The sequence below is a fragment of the Argiope bruennichi genome, chromosome X2 (assembly GCF_947563725.1).
Source record: "Argiope bruennichi chromosome X2, qqArgBrue1.1, whole genome shotgun sequence".
In the NCBI taxonomy this organism is placed as follows: Eukaryota; Metazoa; Arthropoda; class Arachnida; order Araneae; family Araneidae; genus Argiope; species Argiope bruennichi.
The window spans coordinates 48,223,787-48,249,220 of NC_079163.1; the positions used below are offsets into that span (position 1 = coordinate 48,223,787).

The 25,434-nt window shown below is 27.6% G+C and overlaps 1 protein-coding gene across 8 annotated transcripts in view; it reads right to left on the bottom strand.

The window, feature by feature from the left end:
* LOC129960317 (CUGBP Elav-like family member 1) overlaps positions 1-25,434 on the bottom strand; it is a 1,029,875-nt gene that overhangs the window by 190,010 nt on the left and 814,431 nt on the right. The window contains exon 1 of one of the 8 annotated variants that reach the window (XM_056073681.1): positions 10,133-10,152. The exons of the other annotated variants lie outside the window; for them this stretch is intronic. The gene's annotated coding sequence lies outside the window, so the exon portion shown is untranslated. Of the gene's footprint in view, positions 1-10,132; positions 10,153-25,434 lie in introns of those variants that run through there. 8 annotated transcript variants of the gene reach the window in all.

Genomic DNA, 25,434 nt, shown 5'->3' on the forward strand with positions numbered 1-25,434 from the left:
TTTTTAGGGTAGATGATACTCAAATGATGATCACAATGAATTTAAGAAGTATTACATCTAATTTAAGAAACTTCACATCTGATATAATTTAACGAAATAAAACAAATTTTAACATTGATTGGTTAAAGACATTTATTTATAACATCTACTATGTGTCTGTACATTTCTCCAATTCATCCATATTTGATGATAAAGTTAAAAAAGCTATTTAATAGTAATATTTTGGTTCGCATATATGAACTTACAAAAAGCCATTCTTGATCCAATAGTAGAATTTTATCTACTACTATTAAGCTGAGTGGCCGTATATATTTTAAATTAACGAAATAAAATACATTTTAACATTGATTGGTTAAAGACATTTATTTATAATCTCTACTATGTGTCTGTACATTTATATTTTGTAATTTGGAAATTCTTGAATAACTACAAATAAAATTGATAAAATCTTTTGTCCGTAAAGATACTCTTGTAGAATTTGATTGGAATATTTATCTATAACTGAGAAATTAATACCCTCCCCACCCCAAGTAAAAAACACACTTTTATTTTTCAGAAATTGAAGTTTTTCCTAGTAAGATTCATCCTTCTAATTGAAAAAAAAAACAGACGAAAAAAAGAAAGAAAAAACTTCTTAAAACTAAATTTTGATATTCAGTTTTTCCAAAGAACATGAAATATTTCTGAACGTTTTAGAAAAAACTCCTTGCACAAAAGAAAACTCACATTTCAACTGTAATCGACCTAAATTTTAACAAACTGAATCGACTGGTAAATCGGAGATTCCTAGATTTGTCATTTTTCAGTAAAAAGTCAATCGAAAGAAAATTTATTATTATTTAGTAATTTAAAGCAATGTTAATGATAATGTATTGATTTTAATTTCTATGATATAATGATGAGATGAGATGTGATGCGATTCCCATTTTGAGGACAATGATTATCGGAACTTCCCAACGCTTGTACATATACATACGCCTTACATAAACGCAGAAACAAAAGACAACCCTGGGTCCTGCTTCTGTATCTAAATATGGCTTATCATCCCTTTCAATCTATTGAACAAGCAAGCAAACAATAAAGCTTCAGTAATGAGCTATAAACATCTATCTGCTTTGATTTTCTGAACAGATCGCTTTCCGAACGAGAGCTTCCCAAACGGTGCCAATTGTTACAATAATGATTCTTTTATAACCTACAAAGCACAAGAGAAATGACTGCTATTACGACACAATCCATGCTGTCATGAAAAGCTCCCAAGCGTCAGTCGTTCTCTGTTTGTTCTATATATAGAAATGAAAGAAAATAGAAAATAACCATATAAAGCGCCATAACCATATAAAACCACTTCTCAGAAATATCCACAAATAGTTCAATGATATATAACCCATCCAAGTGTTATCTTTAGTAAAGCATTTGTAATACAACTTAGTATTTAATATTATTATTGAAAGAGAGGTATAAGCAATATCGAACTTTGAAGATGTTTCAAATGATATTTACAAAAGAATTACTATTACTGTTTTTAATAGCTTTTACTTAAAATTTATGACATGAAATAATTTTAAATATAAGAAGAAAACATGAAGTATAAAGAAACATAAAAAAAAGAAATTAAATATTTAATAAATGTTATTCATCGTTTATCCATCGCTTATTAACTTTTAGGAAAATGGATATTTCAGTCAAAGCATTTTGGATCAGCGATATATTAATTTCAGAGATTTCAATGTCATTTCATAAAGACTATGAAATGACATTGTAATTTCTAGCTATTGTAATTTCAGACAAAACACGTCAGAAAAATAATTTGCATTCAAGGAGTAAAGAGTCTCAACTCAGACGCGTGGGGCAGTAAACATCGCTTGTTATTAAATTGTTTTTCAGATTTCCATCAATGTTGCCTATTCATATTGACTTGATACCCGTCAAATGCACTGCTCAACCTTACCTTGAGATCTATTGTGTATTTCACATCACGTAAAAGGATGTGACGTTCCAACAAAGCTAAAGATCAAATGTGTCAAATGGACATGTAGTAATGTTTGTCAGTGACTGTTATGTTCCAGGAATTGAATAATGAGAATCCATTGTATAGTGAGATCATAAACATATGAAAGTGAATCTCACGTTTCATTTTCAGTGTTTATTCCATTTTTGTGAATTTTTTTACTTAATTTCTGCACAATATGGATTATCAGGATGCAAATAATTTAATAATATAAGGTAGGTAAAAATGACTATTAGAAATGAATGAAATAATATTATAAATACGTATGAAAAATGACTACTATAAAAATACATATGGAAATTACATGGCGGCTCGATGGATATTAAAGCAGTGATTTGTATTCTGGTAGCGTTGTTTGAAAGTCTGCAGAAACCAAAGGCAAGTGCTTTGAAAGTAAAATTATTGTTGACAATTGCAGAATTTGCATTTTTTTTTTAAATCACAGATTATTCGGATTTATACCTGTTTTTAAATTGTTATTTAAATGAGACTTGAGAATTTGTTCGCATTAGAATGATGGTTGAATAAGATTTTATAGTAAGGCATAGGCACCTGCAGATATTGGTAATGATTTAATAAAATATATATATATAAGTATGCAATGGAAAGAAATTCAAGATATCATAGTAATTTTCTTCTAAAAAATTTAAGCTTTAAAAATTAGCGTCATGTTTATGGAGAGATAAATGAAAAAGAATTTTCTGTTATCCATAAAATAATTTATGTTATGAGTTATATAAAAGGTTGCCATATTTGACGTAAAAATACATTCAGCGCTCCTTTAAGGATTATCCAAATTTATTTTAATATTTCATTAACATAATATATTACTTCGAGTATTTATGTTTTAAAAAGCTTCAGTTGTATGAGATGCTCAGAATTTTTTTTTTACCAATAGTGTATTTAGATCAATTTTGGCACAAAGCGTATACAAAAAATTGCCAAATACTCAAAAAATAACTAAATTTCATATAAAAAAACCCTCACATTTCACTATCTTCAAACATTATCTTCAATTTTTTTCTAATGTCTGACATAACGTAGGAAGTACTTAAAGGCAATGAGAATGCGATTCAATAAGTTGCGCAAGTCACAATTACTTAAAAAAGTTCAAGGGAAATGAAGCGTCGGCAGATGATACTTGAAATTCAAATAACTCTTTTATTCTCTTATTTATACTCTGGCGATTGTTTTCAAAGTATTCTAACTAGAAAACCTCTTAACAAAGAGCAATGCTTATATTCTGAGTTTGTTTGAAAATTATAAGAATAAAAAATTGTTACCATTAACATGTTTACCCCTATATATTGTTCTTCAAGCTTGTACGAGAAAAATTTCTTAATTGCCGCTAAAAACCGTTTTGTTGAAGTTAGTCTTAATTGCCTATGCATAATAGGATCCATAAAATGTTCGATTTTATTATTTGTCGCTTCAACTAGAACAATTTCCGTAAAGCATTAGCTGGAATTACGACAGCTCACAAGGTCTGCCACCTTACAGAAAAACATTCAACAGATAACGGCCCTGGAATTATTCAGTTTTGCTATTTAATGACAGGTAAAAATTTATTTCTATATTTAGAATAATTCTCCACACGATGCTAAGGCTAGGAGAATGAAAAATAAAAACTTGAGAGCCCAAAAATAATTTTTGAAGAGTTTTAAGAGTGATCGCACACACGTGGCAGAGTGAAAGAAAGTGAACAGCTTTAATGTTTAAGCGGTACGCGGTTCGGCATTTAGGGGTCGCATCAGTCTCAAAAGCGGTACCTGGTTATTTGTCAACTAGCTGTCGCAGATGAGGTGGGGTCGTTTATTTTGGGAGAGTACGAGCCATCCCCATCGTCAATCATATTGGTCAGGATTCTTTACAGTTAGAAAATCGCGAAGGACGGTCGTTTTAAAGAAAAATCCTCCGAGAAAAATGTCCTTCCAAAGTTTAGGTGAACTAACCTTTAATAAATACTGAAGGAGGATCGTTTTGTGTGGCAATGTGAGATATTATCGAAAATATTATTTTTACATACAAGAGCAAATGGGCAGTTCTTTATCCGCGCGAGGTTAAAAAAAGGTAGTATAATGAGATTCATAAATTGAATAATATAACTTTTAAAGAATTTTTTAAAATTTGAATAAATTTTTAAGTATGGTTGTCTGGAAGCCGTGTTAAGTAACAAGTTCAGGAATGCTTTGTTTGTTATTTTTTCACTATTGCGCTGATGCTTATGTTAAGACGTATTTACTGCACATTGCTAAATTTAGCAAGTTTTGATGCGTAAATTTGTGATATTTCATTTGCTACGCTTTATTTTCTTTACATATGTTTGAAATATGGTAAAATGGATTTGAATTTTCTTTTCGGCGATATACCCCAGTAATTATTTTATTTCTGAGTATGGGTTAACACATATATTGCCATTAAGTTATCAGAATTTAACTTCCTTTAGAATGCTATTCCATTGGGTTTCTAAGCCCTCAGAGGATAGTTTTACTTTTACGGATATTTTCTTCTACGAAAAGTTAGCTTGAAGATACTTTTACTTCTAAGTGCCTGTCCTTCCACATAGAGGCCGATTGCTAGTTTACTTCATGTATTGTTCTCTAACAAGCGTATATATAGGTTTATTACCAGTGAGGAAAGTGAAGAATAAGAACCCCACGGCCTGTCCAAAGGGACCACAGATTTTATCCTCCAGTAATATGAAAAGCGTGTTATGTCTAACCTAAATTAAGGACTGTAAGTTATCCTTCAAATTAAAAGAAGATCATGTATTTCCGTTTAGTAATATAAATATGAACAGAATGAGCTTAGAGTACACACCTTATTTTTTAATTCAGCTACAATTAAAGCATCGTAAAATATATTACGAATCTGGCTTCATTATACATGTTTAGAGAAAATAAATATGAGAATTCGATAATTGAGTGTTACCTTTTTTGTTTCGAATGTTTAAGACTTAGCAAATAAAGTGTTTCCTTCATTTATTCCAGAAAGAATTTTCTACCAATGTTAAAATGAGGCAATTAACGGTTTAGGAACATATATAGAGGATTTAAATAAGGAATTAACATTTTATACATTCACTTCATCTAAAATGAATTGTCAAATACAGAATCCTGAATGAATGGTGATTGAAGTGAATCGTTGTATAAATATTTGATGAATCTGTTATCGAACTAATTTCAGAATGCTATCAGATCGTAATTGCAGAAACTCTATTAAAAGCTTCTTTAACTCTACCTAATCAATGGAATAGCAGTAATATTGATGCATAAATTATTATATCCGATAAAGAATGATAGAAAGTATTTAATAATTGCAATTCCTTACAGAAATAAATTACAGAACTCCTTAAAATAAGAAATGCATGACAAAAGTCCATTTTATTATCCTAGCCTGCTATTTAAGATGCAGTAAAGCCCTATAAGTTGTTAGTATAATGATCTGTAATTGTGAAATAAATTTTATATTCGTTAGGCAATCCTTCTATTCCTCTGAATTCCACCAGTCACGAATTGTACAACCATCATTCAAGGACACATAACATGCAACATGCTGTTTGAATGTCCTTACATTCAGAAGACATATTGAATAGTAGAAGAATGAGAAGGAAGTGTTGTCGGAAATGTGTTGTAAATCAATCTGTTATCAATAAAACGCTGTTGCGGCATTCGTAATACCTTGAGTTATATACTGAGGTTCCATCTTGCATTAAAATGGTTGACTCATCACTTTATGGCTGCTGTTAGGATGATAACATGGAGGCGTTAGAGAAAGCTGTAGAAGATATTGCGAAGGAGGAAAAATAACTCAAGGATATATGTAGATTTGAATCTAATGAATTTTTAACTGGCACATTAGGAAAATTTATATGTATTCTATTGTCCAATTGCTATTTAATATGTTTACTCCTCAAACGCAGAAATAAATATTTCTTCCATTCAGAATTTGAGAGGTAGAGAAAACTAAAGAAAAATCTATTGCAACTATTAATGGTCATCTGGGAAATCTAAGGTGCGTGTAGGAGCGGAAATCTCAAATTTTTATATATTATTTAATATATGATTATTTAATATATAACAGAAATATACCACAAAAATGAAACTGACATTATTTATTACCTTATTTTGGGGATAATTTTTCATCTGATCTTTTTTTACTTATATTTTTTAATACATTTTAGAAGCTGTAAAAATGTACCAATAGCAGATAATTCAGAGATCAGAAAATTTTTAACTGAGGTGTTTTAACTGCGATCATTTTTATATTTATAAAAATGAGTTTTGCAACTCATTGTGCAAATATATTCTAATTATATGGGACTACCATTTGAAACATTACTGTACATGCTGTGAACTAAAGATGTAATTGTTTAAACTATACCACCAAAATATGTATGAAGTATTATCAATACTTTCGAAGAAATATTTAAAAAAATTAACATAAATTTACCGTCGAACATTCTTGGAAATTATAACGGAAAAACATAAAATAAAAATTATGAAAAAAAAAAAAATGGAATTCATAATTTGACATGCTTGATGATTCATACAGTATTTATCATCAGATGAAAAATTGCGTGCACAAATTGCAATAGAATGAGAGTCGTTCCTCTGAATGATTTTTCTATTTATAGATGAGTTTCACAGTATGAAAATAATCAATCGCATTAATTCGGCATAAAATCGCTTTCTGTTCCGTATCAAATTCCTAAAATAATATGAAAAATTACTGGTTTTCTATGAAAGAGAGATATAAGTTCTTTTAAAATTATCAAAAATGTGTTATTAATATTAAGGAATCATAAAAATTATACTTTCCAAAACAACTAACATAAAATTATTCACAATTTTAGAAAACATAATTATGAGCATAATGTAAAGTTTCCCAAAAGCAGTTTCAGATTGACAAAATCCTATCTCAAGAAATAAAAAAAAATAATAGAATTTTCAAATAAATAAAATTAAGACAATTTCATTCTTCTTTAAATCCAAACGAAAATGAAAACTAAAGCAAATAATGCATTTCTTTTCGCTTAAGGAAAATTAAAATTTCCATCAATGAAGACAGAATTTGGAATGGTATGAAGACGCTCCAATGAATTTCATATTTATCTTTTAAGCTTTTAGCTTAATGTCTTAAATAAGTTGATGGATTTTAAAAATAAATATTTCTATAATAGTTAAAAAACAATGTATTCAGCAAAACCGCCGAAGGGAAAATAAAACATAAATTTCCTGCTCTCCATATCAAATCATTAAACTTTATTTTATTAATCACATTCAGAAGTGCGTATAAGTGAAATTATTGAATTTTTAAAAGGAAATAATATTATAATTTAATCAATGTTTATGATTTTTTGTTTGTTTTAAACTTAAAAGGTTTTTATTGTGTGTTATTTCATGACATATTTTTTCTTTACTAATTTAAACAGTAAGAATTTCGAATAGTAGCAATAACAACAATTATTCTACAAATTGGATATAAAAGAATGACATCAGAAAGATAAAAATAAAATATACGATATAAATAAAAAATTATATCAGAAAGATGTTTTTTAATCTACCATTTTAATTCAACTTGATATTAATATTACATCTTTAGTCTCAATAATATAGTAATGCTCCTTAAGGCAACTAAAATATATAAGAGATATCTTTAATTTCCTTTTATTCGAAATAAATGGCATATCATATATTTATAAAATAACAGAAAGATTTTTTTGAAAAATAAAACATGATATCTATGAAAAAGAATTACATCTCGGATAATTAAATTTTTCTGCATTATATATTAACTGTTTTTAGAATTCAAATGTTTTTCTATACTCATGTAGGCAAAAAACTGATTTTTTAAAAAAACAAGTCCATTATTTTTTTAATGTTTAAGCTAAGCATTTGTTTAAATTTAGTAGAAAATAATTGTTAATAAGTTTTCGCAATATTATTTTGAATGCGATTTGTCTATATTTGACACTAAGTTGCCTTTTACGTAAAAAGTATGAAGCAACTTCTCGAACATTTCAATAGTATAAACATAGTTGCGGAAAGTAGAAGATAGAAAGTAAATTAATTGGAAGTTTTGGTAAAACGTGTTGGCATCTCAAACGAGCTCTGTTGACAGACTCTTTTTTTTCCCCTTTTCTTCTGTACTTACGTCTTGGCTAACATCTGAAATACATAAAATAAACTTGGCTGAATTTCAACGAGAGAGTGTACCAAGTAGTAACATTCTAAAGAAAATAACTTCAATGCAAATATGTGGAGAAAGTTTAAAAACAGTTGTTACGCAATACAGCATATTTTTTAAAAGAATTTTCTGACATTTGGTTGGTTTATGAATTTACAATTGAGACTAAAGATAAGTTTCCCGAATATTTTAATATAGAAAATCCTTATATGTCTTGTAAAATAGAATGCTTATGATAACAATATTGATGTTAGATATTCATTAATAAAATTTAACATCAAATTTTTTTTTGAAATTGAGTTAAAAAGTCCTTATAAATAACTGCTTTTTTAAGTGTAAATACAAGGTAAGAATATTAGGAACTTGTCTAGTTGAAGGAATTGTTATGTTACAAGTAGGCAGTTTCCGTAGGATCTATTTTGTAACTTTTAAATATTTTTTTCCTTTTCTTCCTCTCATATTTTCATATGAGCTAAAGAACATTGCGTCATAACTTCTTTCGCAGTCATACTGGATAGAATCAGCAACGAAAAAAAATTTGGAAACAATCTTTCACAAGCATCTGCTATTTGTTTTTGAAATATATGCAGGTGATTTTTCTAGCAGGTGATTTATGCGGTACAAATGCGAAACAAAATTCATGAAGCATCAAAGTTCTTCAATTGAAATTCTGATAATATAAAAACGTGTAATTAATATGAAAATGAAAGCTATTGCTATTTATTCTCGTTTGACTTTGAAAGATTTACTTAAATAAATAAACAATTTTTTATCATTTTGACATCTTACGAAATACTGCAATGTTTTCGCCAAAAATGTTAAGGCAATGATTTAAATATTACTACAGTTGATGAATCATGCTTTTACAAATAGGGTTTGGAAATTATGCATCTGCCATCAAACAAATAAATTGAATTTTTCGCTATTACAATAAATAATATAATAATTATAAAATAATATGATAAAAGAAATAAAAATGGAAGAACAAACTGTTAAAGATATATTCTTAAAATATTTTAGCTCTTTTAACCCTTTAAAGGGCCATTTTTTTCTAGTCATACTATGTTAAAATATTTTTAGGCTTGAAATTAGAATAAGAAAAGGGATTCATTTAGCTTATTAGATAAATTTAATTTGATTAATTAATTAATTAATTAATTTGGTTAATAATTAAGTATCAAATCAAGACACATCATTTTGTGTAAAATAAAGAACTAAATTATCTAAGTTTCCATCTTTCTAAAAAAATTTTTCAGAACTAATTCCAACCTACATAAATTCATACGAAGATTGATAAATTTGGTGGGAAGCATATTTCCCACGGCCCTAGAAAGGGTTAAAATGTAATTGGAAAATGAGCAAAACTGATTGCAGTGGGTATAATTAGAATACCGAAAAGAAAAAGGCTAATAAAATATAAAAGTCATAATCTTGAAATTGAATAATAAATAAGTCAACATTAATGATATTTTTCAATTTCTAATATCTGTCGATTTATTTAGTTATATATTTCACAAAGAAAAGAATAACAATAATTTCGAATTTACAACCTAATTAGATTTTAAATAATGTTTATCCATAAAAATAATAAAAAAAAGGCAATTTTAGATGCCAAGAAGCTTTACTAACACCATCCGTAAAATCTACTGGCAACCATCACAGCCTTCAAAGAATAAAAAAATACTATTATCTGCGCATTCTTTTGTTATGAACTTGAAAGGATTTATCTAAAACATTCTTGTTAAAAGTTTAGAATTGTTGTTTAAAAAGGGACTACGCCTGCATATTTAAGCGCCAGCACTTCTTATAAAGTCGCTGATTTGTCATTTCTTTCTTGGGCCGACAGGTTGGTCTTATTTGCTTCTATTATGTACTCCTTGAGTAGAAAAAGCATGCACAAGCTTACAAAATATTCAAGGAACAAACCCATACATCCCTCCCTGCTCTATTTTTTTACACAGTCGTTAGGCGAGATGAACACCAGAAGGCCTGTTCCTGCACTTGACAAGCGGAAGTCTTACTCGATAGAACTTTGAGATTTCACAGCTTCCTCTCCCTATCCAAGACATCTGGTAGCTAAAACTACTTCCAGTTCAGAAGTCAGAATCTTCTTCCTCTTCTACCTTCAAGCACGTTGATAAATATAACGCGAAAATCTATGGCGAGACTAAAAATATTACCACCCAACCCTCCTCACTCCAAGATAAGATGCAAGCGTTTCGCCCGGTTTTCATTTTGTAGGGGGATGCAATATTTTCCTCATACTCGCGCTATCATATCCCTATTGCGGAAGCCTTGTTTACATGGGAGATGATTCCATTTATTTTTGGTGAGGATGGTAACAAGCGGGAAGTTATGATTCACCTCCATCGAAGTAGAAAAGGGAAAGTTCTTGTCCAAATTTATTTTCATTATCCGACACTTCGCTAATTTACTTCTCTCCCTACCAAGGTGTTATGCGGCGCGATATAAAATTTAATGAAATGAACGGTAAAGGATTAAATCCCTCGTTTGATTTTTCCAAGGGATTTAGTATAATTTGGAACTGTCTCATTTAAAGAGTCTCGCTTAATACGCCGATTAATTTGCCTGGTTGGAAATTTAATTCGAGAAAATTTTTAATGTGCTTTGAAGCGACTTAATCAATACCGATTTTTTAGTTTTACTTTATCAAAGAAAATTAATAAGATAAATTACGCTAAAAGTCACTTCTAAGTGAAATATTTTTATAGTAAACTTCACGAAAATTTAAAGCATTTTGCCTGTATTTTGAAATCAGACTCTCTATTGATTACTAATATAATATTATTATTAAATTTATGTAAATGAAAAAAATATATTTGTGATTTCGTAGCATCTGAAGTGCATAACAAATAAAACTACATCTACCAATTTACTAAACGATGTTTTAAGGTTGTGACGTCACATCCTTTCTGCTCCTGCAAAACACGCAGTGGATTCCAGAAGTTTGTATATCACATATACCATGGGTCAGTTGGGCTTGAATTTTTCCCCCTTCCAAATTAATATCCAAATTATGCACCGGTATTGTTAGGGTCTTGAGTAAGAAGAGTGATATATTACGAACAAATTGTTACTTTCGAAATTGGAAACGGCAAAGAAAAATATTTAAGAAAATAAATTTAACATAAACTTTATTCATATTTTGTTTTGTTCAGTTTTACACGGCTTTCAAGTGCTTATTTGGAGGTCGATGGATACCAACTCGCACTATGATTATTCCTAATGTCAGAAATTCTGAATTCTGATTCAAAAGAAAAAAATTGGCACGTTTATTTTCTGGTAGTGAGAATTCAGCCATGAATGTGTAAGAAATGTACTAGCACAGAGTAAGAACTTATCCATGAAAACATAAATTATAAATAAGGAATTTTCTGTTTTAAAAAAATTTAAATTTTCTGTATGTAAATGTAAGTAATCGATGCAATTGAAAAAATTGTTTTGCACGTATTACACAAAATGATTGCAGCCAAAATATTGTTTACGACACATAATTGCTTCAAACAAGATATTGGTGAAAGAAACATTGAAGATAGATTAATTTTATTTTCGAATGTAAATTTAATAATTCTAAAATGACATTATGCTTTTTAATTGCTTTTTATAAGCCAAATAATCAGATCGTCGCATTTAAATGATGTATATACTAATCAAAAAATGCAATTAGTTTGAAATTACAGCTGGATTTACAAAGTAAAACTTTACAAAAGGATGCAAAATAAATTCAAATTATTACGAAAAAGTCTAAGAATTGTGTCTGGAGTATTGAATAAAAAATAGCAAAAGAAAAGAGAGAAATATATTTACATTGAGATGGTGCTTAAATAAATTTGAGAATTATTCAATCCTTACATTAAAACTCAAATGCTGTTTTGATCTTACATATCCTTCAGTACCGCTATATAATCAGTCTTTCAGAAATAGCATTTTTCGAAAGACTTTCATGAGATCTGGTCTTTGAAAAGCGAATAAAAATCTATGGTTAAACACAGAAAGAATTTATTTATCAAACTTCTTTTGAAAAGAAGACAAATCCTTTAGAGACAGAAATAAAACAAAACTAATTATAATGAAGAATCTTTTGGGAATGAAAAAAAAATATTAAGAGATAAGTCATCGTCTTTTATTGTTAGAAAGATTCTTTTAGGAACAACTTAAAAAGTCAAGGCCTTTCCTTTTACAAAGAGAATTGAAAAAAGGGGAAAAAAAAAAAAAACGAAGGAGACAGGCACTTTCTAAGTGGATTAAGTTTTTAAACGCGAGTTGTAATAAAGCGTAAGACTAAAACATAATCTGAATATATAAAGATTAGAATATATTCATCAATTAAAGGATCAAGAGCACTGCATATGTATTGAAACTATTCTTTTCAAAGGGATGAATATGTTCAAAGTGATCGAATTAATTAAATATACTATGTAATAATCTGATAAAATGCGAGAATAAAAGTCGTTTGATTTTAGATGAATGAAAAGATCAATAATCAAATTTTTATACTAATTACATACTGAGTAAATATCCTGTATTTCGAAACTAGATACTGAGTAAATACATTTTGTAAAAGATAATAAAGATAATATGAAATCAATTAATTAGACTGAGACAGTAGTAGTATGATTGCCGAAATAGGATGATACCAAATGTTATTTTATAATACCGAGAAGTATTATTTACAAAATGTTAATAACTGTGAAAAGCGTAGTTAAAAATTGTAATTGCTATTTAGAGATATGATTATTATATTGAAATTTTTAACTCGTGTTGTTGACATAGTACCTTTCATAGCACAATTCTAAATTGATGTTTTTATTACAGTGAAACAAACTCTATAATTTAGAACAATTATACCAAAATTTAATTTATCAGTTTATAAAGTCTGAGTCAATATTTCAAACTTGGTTCTTATTAAACATCGAAATATATAACGTAGAATGAAAAATAAATAGTTGTGTATAATGACTAGAAAAAAATGCAAATGCTGTTTAAAGCTCAAACGTTTTTGTTTAAGATTATATTTTTTGGAAATTAAACAGGTTTTGACAAGGAATTTTTTTTCAGAGTTCAAATATTTGGCTTTTGGTTAGCAGAAGCATACACAAAATTTTAAATAAATTGGCTAAATAACCTATGTTTATACAATTATACTGCAAAAGTCAAGTACTTTAGAATATTTGAAACATGTGGATTTACTTTCTATGAATAAACTTTTAATGATGTGCAGAAATGCATTTTGCTTATTAAGTATTAATAATGAGCATATTTGATGAATAATAAAAAAAAATAAATTAGAATTTCTGAACTACATTTTATAAGAAGCAAGTAAATTAATACAAAAAAGAACAATACAAAGAAAGGCGAAAGACAATCATTTTGACCAATTAGAGAGAGTCATTCAAGAGTTTTGAAGCATAATTAGCGTGGGCTTTTGTTCAAAGTGAGTTTTTAATTATCTTGTTTAATAAATTTGTGGTCTAGAAAAACTTAATTGCAGTACAGAAAAACAAGGGCCTGCTTTTATTTATTTTAGCTACTTTTTTGTGAACAGAAGAAAATCGATAATTAACAATAGGAAAAAATTAAAATCACCAGCACTAGCTGTTTTAACTCCGTTTTCATTGCAGGAAATCAGAAGATTTTCGTGTAAAATTAATTAAAGAATTCTTTGCTAAAATGCCTTCCATACTGCAAAAATTTTAAATTTGGAATCGTGAAAGTGCACAGCTATTTAAAGAGTTTAAAAGGATTTCAATTTGGTATGAAATTATATATATATATATATATATATATATATATATATATATATATATATATATATATATATATATATATATATATATATATATATATATATAAGTCAGCTTGATTAATAGAATTACAGTTGCAATAAATTGTGAATGGAATAGATTTGCCCTGTCACATTCTTGTTTAAAAATGACTAAAAAAATTTTAAAGATAAAATAACTTTGAATTTGGAAGTCTCACAGGGCTATTTTGCAATGGATTTCGTAATTTCTCTACTATGATTAATTGTCGAGGACGACTTCTTAACCAACCGTTATCTCCAAATTTCCCCATATCAGCCGGAAATTTGATCTTCAGCAGATTTTCCTTTCATGCATGGTAAATTTTGCAGTGGAATCGTATCTTGAATTGTAAGTAAAATTCAAAAGTCCATCTTTATTTGAAGCATTTTCAATTAAATATTTCAAGATTACATATATTATTCAGGATTTCTTTTCGTTTATTACTAATGAATGCTCAAGTGATCTTTATCTTTTTTCGTATGTAAATTAACCAATATAAAGTAATTTTAGTGCATTAAAAAATCACAAAGCTAAAAACGCGGAGACTTTTTATTGAAAACGGGTAGAAATATGAATATAATGCTTAACGGAAAGGGCATAAGTGAAAATTATTTTAAATACTTGGAACGGAACAAATTATACCACTTTTAAGAGATAATTATTATTTAATACACACATGAATTCAATATTTTGCTATTAATTATTACATATCATCTATTTGTATAAGAGAACACAAAATGATACATCAAATTTAACAGATTATTTTTTAATTCCATTGTTTTTAATGGAGCGTTTGTTAATTATGCAAATCACATTTATGCTCTAATCTCATTTTTTATATTCAGGGAATTTAAACATTCGTGGAGTTAGAAATAAAATTCTAATAAGTAGAAAATGCGTCCGAAATTAATAAAATAAAATGTTTTATGACTAAAGTAACAATACGAAGTTTATAAAGATTTTTTTTAATTAAATATATTTCAAAAAAGTGAGATAAATAAAGTGGAAACAGTGACAATCTCGAAGGAACTAGTAAAAAAAAAATTGCAGATGGATTATTTTACAGATGAGAATGCTCGATGGAAGTAAACAATAAATAAACTGGTAATTTTCAGCTATCACGGTGCGTGACGGGGGAATTAGAGTTAGATTAAATTTTTCTTCTTTTGTAACATGTTTTGATTACATTTTAAATTTCATGTCTTTGTTTCGTTAAATATCCAACAAAGAACAAAATGTTGAAATCTCAAGTGAAAACTGCTGTACTGAGGATGTGAGTGCTAATTACATTTACAATTGAGAAATAATTTCGAAATGTGAACTCGCACCGATTCTAACGTTGAAAATTAAAAAGAATTTTGATTAAATTAGCTTTGCAATTATTCAAGGAATTTGTATTCTGTATTAATAAGTATCCAATAGTTACAAATAACATTACGGAATCTTAATGTATACTGTTTCTTATTACTTTTTTCCTTGCTTTAAAAATTGTAGATTCTTTAAACATTTTTTTAGATTCTTAAACATTTACATATGCTAAATTACGTATTTTGACATTTTTATATTATAATTAATGATGCTGTACACAGAAGGAAATGTTTAATGATGATTTTCTTGCAAGAAAAAATAAGTACGCATTGACGTTAGATAATTAGATTTTAAAGAAAGACCAATGTATAGAAACGATATCATAATATATTTTCTAAATTTGAGAATATTTTTTATTTAATGAATGAAATGCAAAGCATAATTCTTTTAAATATGGAGAAAAAAAAGAATCTCAGATTTAAAAATGAGAAAAGAGCTTTTTTTTTTTAAAAGCTATATCATATGTCATTTGCGAAAATTTTTGAGTTCTTAATAAACCTGCTTGTTAAAGAAAATATGTGTAGTATTTGAGTGAAAGTGAAAAAGATATTTTGGCTCTAAAAGTTAAAAGAACTTATTAATTAGAAATGATGTAAAGAGAATAATGAAATGATGTAAAAACCCGTTAAAGAAAATAAAGAATAAGACAAAAATTAATTTCATATTTTAGATATTTTCCCATCAGAAACACGTATCGAATAAAGAAAAAAAAATTCGTAAATAAATAATTGCAAAATATTTATAAAAGATTCGAGAAACAAAAATAAAATAAACGTCAGCTACAAATAATTTCATTTTTTAAATCACAAACATATGACAGACCAGGAGTTTTTTTTAATGGTATAAAGCTTATTTATTTTAAAATGGGATTCGAAACATTTTATGCTCTAGTACTACGTGTTATTTTTACTCATGAATGGGTATCCGGAAGTGTTTTAATTTTGTACTAGAAATAAAATATTTCATTCCTGAAGGCACTGGATTTGAGCTGATATTTTATTCAATTACTTTGTATATATTTTTAATTGCTTTTGGTTTGCAAATATTAAAAATATTTTTGAACTTTAATGAAGCATTGTCAATGTCGTTTAGAACATTACGGGGATTGAATTCAATTTTATTTATTTATTTAATAGATAAATAAATAAATTGAATAAATGAATAATTAATTTTAACTATTTATTAATTAATATTTATTTATTTATTAATAATTTTATTGATGACATCGTCACATTTGATATTTTGAAGGTAAGCAGCAAAAATGACATTATGATATATTTCGCCCAGTTCAATTTAATAATGCAAAATACTTTTAAGTGGTTGAAAAACATTGAATACTATAATTAGTGATTTTTGATTTGAACGATGTTATCTGAAAATGTTTTTCATTTTCCTTTCATTAATTCTACTTGCTCCAAGTGATTAAGATTTTTAATTGTTTAAAATTAAAAATAATATCGCTTATTTAGAGTTGTGTTGAAATTTCTGATAAGAAAGACTTGAATCACATGATTTCTGAACTTTTCCATTTCATAGATACCCAAGGTTGGCTTTATTTTAGAATCGTTCAACCAAGATTGGTGAATTTTTGATTTCAGACTGTAGATTTAAATTGCTGGGCATGTTGTATGTGAAATCTGTCATTGTGGGTCTGATGTTCGTATGATTGACTGTTTAAAGAGTTGGACTCAGTTTGGATGTCAGATTACATCTCATAGTGATATAAATTGCAAAATTTGCTCAAAAATAGCTCTTACACAACTTCAAAGGGGGAATTTTATATAGTAAATTGAATTAATTTTTCCGAAACATAATGTATAGTTCTTTGAATATTCGGTGAGTGATATATCCCCATCACTCTTCATGCTGAAAAGTGCTCCTCTTCCGCTATAAAAAAAATTATTACAAATATATCTAAAAGTGCAAATCTTCGAAAATCACACTGATTTGCAAATATTTAAATGGAAATATTCAAAGCAACAAAAATCTTATAAATTATTCTAGACAGGATTGAAGATTTGATGAAAAAAGTTCGATTCCATTTGATTTTGATGATTTTTGAAGAGTAATTATTTAGTAATTTCCTTAAATCTGTATTTCCGAGACACTTTCGCATGATTTAAGATCAAATAGAAGTTTACTGCGGCATTACAAAATAAAATGCATCAAGTTATTGGTATTATAAAATTTCTTGATTTAATTCTGCCATAGAGATTCTTCAGTTATATTGCGATAAGTGATTCCAAAGATTATAAATTTTTAAATACTACTATGATTATTCATTAAAGGAAAATCAATATTTTTTATTCGCAATTTAATAATAGCTGTCTTTATCCATTATAATGAATTGCTTCGTAGATATTACATACAATTGTTGCAAGTTCGTATGTCATAAATTTATATGCTTTTTCATCATGTTCCATTATTACTCCTTTCCTTAATGGTCAACTTTTTAACGAAAATTTATAAGAAATTCAATTTGTTATAAATAATCTGTAATAAACTGTAGGAACAGGATCATCGTGTTAATAATTTCTTGGTGCTTAACATTTCATTTTATTTGCACTTGTCTTTTTTGTTGAATCTCATAAGTACACAGAAAGCCTATAAAACAAAATATCAAATTTTGATGTCCAGCTTTATAAGTTCCAAAGATGATGTAGTTTAAAAGTTAGTTAAGTCCTTTTTCGTTTTAAGACTGGAGAGGAATCAATATATAAGCTCTTCTTAACAGTATTATGGATGCAACTTAATAATAAACAAGAGAGAGATATCAACTCAGGGATGAAGTTTTCCTAATTTTGACATCGTAAAAGATCCATGGCTTCCCTAAAGAGGAACGATCTTTAAGTTACAGGGGTCGTTCTTATAATGCCTTAAGATCAAATTAGAAAAGCCAGAGAAAACGCTTTCAGGCATTTCTTGAGGATAATACGGATTACAGAGGGAGATCTCATTAGACGGGAGAAAAGATAAGAGAATGGTGTCCAAAATATGATTAGACTGAGCACGAGAGGAATAAATTTGAAGTTACTTTCTTGCAATATTAACAGTTAATTTTAGGTTTTCAATTGGCTGTCATCTTAAGCGTTATTGCATTTATTTTAGTTAATTAAGCCTATTGTTATCTTAGGATAACATATCAAGAACATTGATATACTACAACTAATTAGAAGGATGTCATGAGCTCGCTAAGAATGAAGAACATAAATGATAATATGCAAAGAATGAAGAGCATGATTGATAATATGCTAAGAATGAAGAACATAAATGATAATATGCTAAGAATGAAGAGAATGAATGATAATATGCTAAGAATGAAGAACATAAATGATAATATGCTAAGAATGAAGAGCATGAATGATAATATGCTAAGAATGAAGAACATAAATGATAATAAAAATTGAGTGACATATGTATATCAATAAACGATTAAGTTTATTTTTATTGCTATTCAAGATTTATAATCTGCTTTAATGCTATCTATTTGAGCTTTTATTTGAAAGTTATCTTTTCTGTAAAGAGATCCAGTTTGACATTTTCTAGATTGCTATAATTCAGAAAATCACATCTCTGCTGATTTGTTTGGTATTATTTTGAAGATCAAAGAGCTATGTTTCTGATTAGTTTATAGGCGACGATTACTGAGAATAATGATAAAATCTTAATTAAAATTATTCTTTACGTTGACATTGGAAATAATAATTTTAAACTTAGTGCATTACCATTTATGGCCAACGTAGAAACAATATGAGATATATGGTTTTATTAAAGAAGGAAATAAGTTTTTAAACTAATTTTTTGGATTCGACTATTTTTTGTTTCATAAAAATATTAAACAACTTATAAAAATTTTTATATTTTTAAAAATAACTTGATTTTTATTCTTTTAAACTATTTTTTATTTAATCGGAATGTAATGCATCTACCGGCAACTCTACTGGTAGCCTGATATGATAAAATTCGTCGTTGAAAAGCAATATGGCTAAAGGCCCAAGAGATACGGAGTACATTGTTGTGTGCCTATATTACCACAGAAAAGATGTATGCAAGCCATATAAACAGATCATACGTATATATTTAGATATATACCACTATCTGAATAAGGAGAAACACGATGTGGGGAATGCAAACTCAAGATGGAATATTATTCCCAGAATCGAGAAAGTTTTGCATGTTATGGAACAATATCTTTTGGGGCGGAACTTTTAACTTTTTTCTCCGAATATCGTATGTTTGTTTGAGTTGATATAAGAGTAACTACTAGAAAATGCGAAAAGATTATGGAAGAAAAAAAATATTAAGAATAAAATTAAACTTCAGATTTAATCATTTGTATCAAAATAGTTTCAAAATAACATAGTAAATTTCAATAAGCCAGAAAGCAAAATTAATTTACTTTTACGCTAAAATTATTTTTCTAAAAAGATTCCAAATTTGTATAAGAGTACAAATGATATACAATTGCTTATAGATTTTAAAACCGCACTCAAGGTATTTTGATTTTTAAATACAATTTAAATCTTCGTTGTAAACAGAATTATTTTAGTTATATAGAAATTTCTTTCTTTTAGTTTGAATTTGCTATCTTGTTATTTTAGAACCGTATTCTATTTTCTTATCCAATTAAATAATACTAGATTTCAGAACGAATTAGATCAGACAATGAAAACGAAGATAGTTTTGAGCCTTTCATTTTAGTATTGAATTCTAAGTAAATTCTAAATATGAAATATATATTTTCTTTTACATCGCGCTTAAGGGCAAACCGGTTTTCAAAAGAATAATTAAATAACAAAATTTTGATTTTGAAGCAACCCTTGAATATCTCCTTTCACGACTTCAAATTGATTTATATATTAAACTCTTTTCGTATTTAATAGACTGAATACTCGACTTTTGCACAGTCGAAATATTTAATAATATATTTAGACAACTGCTTTGAATTGAAATGAAATACGTAGAATTTTCTTATCTTCTTTAAAAAATAAAAACCATCTCTTATAAACAATTTCTTTGCAATTTTCCTTTGATTATTGATGATATAAAAACTAAAATAATTCAAATGGAACATCGAAATCGAAATTTTGTTATCCTTCACCATAATCAAGCTTTTTATATAGAAAACACTTTTAAGAAAATACCTTGTTTGGTAATAAAATTTTAAAACTTTTATGCAAACAACAATAATTAAAGGATAAAGCATTAAAAAAAACTCACTATACATCTTGAACAATAAGTATCATTTTTATTTCAAACTACAATAATTTATCGACATAAATTCATAAAGAGTTGTGAAAATTCAAAACTCTTAATTTATCAAAACTGGCAATTTAATGCCCTTTCTTCTCTTTTTCATAAGTAAGGGTTTTTGTGAAAGAAAAAAAATACTTTAAAGATGAGTATTCAACAGGAAATGAAGAGTCTTTGAATACAAATGACTGAAATCTTCCGCAGTAGAAAGCTGCCCTTTTTTAAGCTTTTAAACCGTTCATTTTTTACATGTCCCCTAACCACAAACCCAAATACGAAAGAAACTGGTTGAAAAGAAAGCGAATATTGGCCCACAGCCAGGATCTGCCCATTCCATAGCTGGAAAAAAAATCAAGAATAAAGGAAAATGGATGATGAAGAATAGGTTTTCAACGGAGGTTCTCATTTTATAACAATTACCTTTCAGCCGCAACAGTATACAGAACTGCACAGTTTTGGGAAACCTTAACATTTGAGGAGTCTCCTTAAAACTTACCTTTCTTTGTTTAAAAAAAAATTCTTGCAAACAATTTCTTTTTACACAGGACTTGAATAAATAAGATAAAAAAAATTCTTTTTCTTTGGGCTGCCTAATGTGATGAAGTTTATTTTATTATTTTGGTTTCCAATTGGTAAGAAAAGGAAGAAGGGGGTGATGGGGATGAAAAAGAATGGTACACAATATCCGGAGAAAACATTGCTGCAAGAGTACAGAGAGCATTGCTTTGAATGAAACAATAGCTACTGTGTAACTTTTTGACTTCCGTGAGATGAAAATAGGTTTAAAAATGAGCGAACATAATTCTTCCTAGAGTTGGTTGAATGGTCTGTAGTAGTTGATGAATGGAGGAACACATGCCAGCTAGTGTGGTTAATGGAACGTTAAAGGTGCCTTTCAAATAAGTTAGTTTTCAATGCCAGACAAGTCTGGGCGAATTGGCAATGTTTAACTAGGGCGATTGTTACTTAAATTTTACTTAATACACTTTTAAAAACTTCCGAGTGCTTCACGCCAGCAGAGTTCGGTGATATGCGTAGTTCGCATTGCCAGCTTTCCACACATTTTCAATGTGTAAATCTCATTAAAGAGATAAAATAAGTAAGACTAAAGCAAACAGGCTTTCCGGATCAGTACCGATTTTCTCCTTTTTGCCCTACATAAAAGGAACATTCAGGATTTGTCCCGAATTTCAATAAATGTCCAGCATTTTTGCGCTTTTAACCTATCAGTAAACGATCATAAAAAAAGGATTAAAAATTGCGATTCCCAAATTTTGCTATGAATAAAATGTGGAACACCATTATTGTCAATGTGAATGCTGCAAACCTGAAAAGGAAATAATCGAGGCAACAGCAAAAAAAGAATATTTATTGTTTTATTATCTCTCACTAATATTTAAATGTTTTAAACTTATTTTATTTCCTTTTTTTATTTATCAGTTTTACTCTATATCACCCCTTCCCCACCTTTCTAATATCGAAATTGTGGGCCAAGATTTTATAGCGTATTCGAGATAAGAAAATCCAACTACAATTATAGAATAATACTCGTCTGTTTTCTCTAACACCGAAGAGAACTACTATAATGAAGATGAGAAAAAGATTTAAATAAAATTAGTTTCTTGTTTATAAATGGGTAATTTTATCTTTAATGTATGTTCATGAATCGTTCAGTAAAAAAACACAATAAAAAGAATCAAGTAAGAAGGCAAATTAATCAAATTAAGCATTTAAAAGCTGATAAACCAATCTTAGTCTTAATTAAAAAATAATCAATGTTTAACTTACAAAACGGAAATAGATTTCTTAGAAGTACTCCCAGGAAACTTTAATGATGTTAAAAATATTTTATTAATTAATAAGATAAAAAAGATGTTTATTTTGGGCTTTGAAAATAGAAATATGTTCTACAAAACTATAAAAGTGAAATGTATAAAAACCAGGCAAATTCTTGAAATCCAAGATTAAAAAAAATTATTATTTAGTCTTCTACAAAATATTCATATCTTATATGTTGGGAAAATACTCAATTACATTATAATTAAAAGTGGAATTTATCGTTAAAACATAAATTGCTATTCTTTTTTTCCCGAATTTCTTGAATATTCATAAAATAATTTGCACGAAGAAAACATATATTCTGCATTTAATAATTCTAATAATATTTAGAGTTAACTAATTTAAAAATAGATAAAATTACTTTGGCTTAAAAAATAAGTACAAAGAAAATTTTTGTTCATCAGATAAACTATTTATTTAAAAATTTAAGTCTAATTATTCTGACATTTTTTTCCAGTAAAGGTTTATTAAAATAATATAGTAATTAAAATAATAATTTCCAGTGTATTTTTATTAAATTAAGATAATATGTCTATGAATTACATTTGATTTAAGACTTCGCAATTAATAATTTTTCAGTATCCTGTGCATTATTTAGAGATTTTGCATTACGTTACCGATATAATTTTTATTAACTGGGAAAAATTAAAATCGTAAAATTTAATATGAGTTACGAAAGAGGAAACTTATAAAAATTGTTTCTGAAACAAAATTCGTTACATTTTACTTTATCAAAATTTTTTGGGAATGAAAGAAAAGTTCATTTAAATTTATGTAATATATGTTCCTATGGAGTTTCAAAATGAATATAAACTTTTGGTTAAAACTTTTAATGAATTACAACGATTGCTTTTATTAGAAATATTGCAAAACAAAACTTTCTAAAACTTGATTCTAATATAACAATGTATTATCCTTTCTTATACTGGCGTATGTAGACTCATATCAAAAGAATCATATTCACATAATTACATTTTAATAAGGGATTGTTTTGTTTATGCAGTCGTATACTCGTGAAATTTCGGAAGAAATATATTTGACAAAGATATAACATTGTTAGTTGTTTGAATCTTGAAGAGAAATAGGCAAAGTATTTATGCGGGTATTGCTTACCCAATATTCTGGTACAATATTTTTGAAAGCAACTTAATGCACCTTTAATAAGTTACGTTCATATCAGCAAGTTGTTGGTGATAGAATTCACGATTTTTAACCATCTCATGGATATATTTGTATATAATGCTTCTGTTATATCCTAATTTCCACTTAACAAGAAATATGGATCATCTAACTTCAAAATAATTGAAGCCTATCAATCCAAAGAATACGATTCATTTTCAGTTCAATCGGAATTCACATTTAGTATGATTTAATCACATAAAAGTTTATTTCATCAGTATATTAAAATTAAGATCAAAGATATCTTGTCCTGTCGTATAATTTAATACTGCAAGTTATTCAAAATTCTTCTGTTATGCAAGTCATTCGCGTATCAAGAAAAGTATATTTTGCACAAGAAAAAAAAATGGAATATTTATAGCGCATGCGCCGATAATTAAAGCTTATTCATGAAGAAGTTAAATGTAAAACTTAGTTTTGGCAAATTGATGATAAATGCGTCTTATTATTTTAAAAAATCATTTAATATCATTGTATAATAATTTAATGACATTAATGTAATTATTTAATGTCGAAAGAATATACATGTGTTGTCCATTTAAGTAATAATATATATTTTTAGTTATTGTAAAATTCCACGAATTTGAGTCAATGGATGAAAACAAGAAAACTGTATAACTGATAATTTCTCAAATAACATTGCAATCATTTAGAATAGCTACATAAATACAAAGAAAACAAAAACAAATATTTAGCATTGTTTATAAACTGTCATATTATTAAATAATTATAACTATTTTCACTTAAAGTTAAAAATTCTCATTTTTGAAATCAATAATATCTCGAAACATAAAACGTTTTCTACATTTTTAACCCTAAGATTTCAAAAGTATACTTGAAAAATTCATATCAAAAAGAAATTTCGAAGTGGAATATTTCATTCGATTCGTTCTAAGGTTATACAACAAAGGAAAAGAAATCCTTACAACCTTTATCGTTCTTCAGAACTTTCTCGTGCATGAAGAAATATTACTCTTTCAATTCGCCGACAGGATCTCACTAGGGCTGTCTTATTCTTCCTTTTTCTCTACCATGATGCTGAGGTTTAGGCCAAAACACATACATACACGTATATATTTTTCTCAATAGAAGCAACAACGGATTCCAGGTGAAAAACGTCAAAGTATCATGATTCAGTCAAGGTGATAGATATAAAGGCCCAGAAATATCCTTTAGTTTAAAAAGGAGCGTATTCAGAAGTTTTCGTTGGCGATAAATGGTTACGCCGACGAAAAAATATAAAAGTTAGTATTTGGGCCAAAATTTTTGAAGATAAATATAGTAGGATTGAAGCAAAAATTTAGAGCAAAATAAATACTATGGAATGCTTGGATATTTAGTTTATATTTTTTAAGTACCGTTTGTTTAATAGCATTATCAGTTGTAATTAGTACAGTGTAATTAATAATCTATTTGTATTATTTTCTTTTTATTTTAATGAGTGTCTCAACAGGAAAAAAATTAGAACTTAAAGGTTTTTAATTTGTTTTTATAATTTTTTAATTTTTTAATATGATAATTATAAAAGGTCATAATCTGTAATAAATAGGTATCACTGCGGATGCGAATTTTCAATGTGACAATTTGGTGAGATAGTTACAAACTTTTTAATGGATAAAAAATTTATTTTCTCTCATAATTTGATCTTTTGTGATAAAAAAAATCAAATGCTTTTTATTAGGACTTTTTTTTTTCAGTTTGTCCATTCAATAAAAATGCTATTTAAGTACTATTACTATAAAAATTGTACTATACATACTATTACTGTAT